Genomic DNA, 1,059 nt, shown 5'->3' on the forward strand with positions numbered 1-1,059 from the left:
TGTGATACATGTGTGATATGTGTGATATATGTGTGATATATGTGTGATATATGTGATATATGTGTGATATATGTGTGATACGTGTGATACATGTGTGATATATGTGATATATATGTGATATATGTGTGATATGTGTGTGTGATATGTGTGTGATACATGTGTGATACATGTGTGTGATATATGTGTGATATATGTGTGTGATATGTGTGTGATATATGTGTGATACATGTGTGATATATGTGTGATACGTGTGATACATGTGTGATATATGTGTGATACGTGTGATATATGTGTGATACATGTGATATATGTGTGATATATGTGTGTGATACATGTGTGATATATGTGATATATGTGTGATATATGTGTGTGATACATGTGATATATGTGATACATGTGTGATACATGTGTGATATATGTGTGTGATATATGTGTGAGATACATGTGTGTGATACATGTGATATATGTGTGTGATACATGTGATACATGTGTGATATATGTGTGATATGTGTGATATATGTGTGATACATGTGTGATGTGTGTGATATATATGTGATATATGTGTGATATATATGTGATATATGTGTGATATATGTGTGTGATATATTTGTGATATATGTGTGTGGTATGTGTGTGTGATACGTGTGTAGTACATGTGATATGTGTGATATGTATATGATATCTGTGATATGTGTGTGTGATACCTGTGATGTGTGATATGTGTGATACATGTGTAGTACATGTGATATGTGTGATATTTGTGTGTGATATGTGTGTGATACGCGTGTGATACATGTGTAGTACATGTGATATATGTGATATTTGTGTGATACATGTGTGTGATATGTGTGTGGTATGTGTGTGTGATACGTGTGTAGTACATGTGATATGTGTGATATGTGTGTGTGATACCTGTGATGTGTGTTATGTGGGATACATGTGTAGTACATGTGATATCTGTGATATTTGTGATACCTGTGATGTGTGTTATGTGTGATACATGTGTAGTACATGTGATATGTGTGATATTTGTGTGTGATACCTGTGATGTGTGATACG

The sequence above is a fragment of the Parus major genome, unplaced genomic scaffold, assembly GCF_001522545.3.
Source record: "Parus major isolate Abel unplaced genomic scaffold, Parus_major1.1 Scaffold220, whole genome shotgun sequence".
In the NCBI taxonomy this organism is placed as follows: domain Eukaryota; kingdom Metazoa; phylum Chordata; class Aves; order Passeriformes; family Paridae; genus Parus; species Parus major.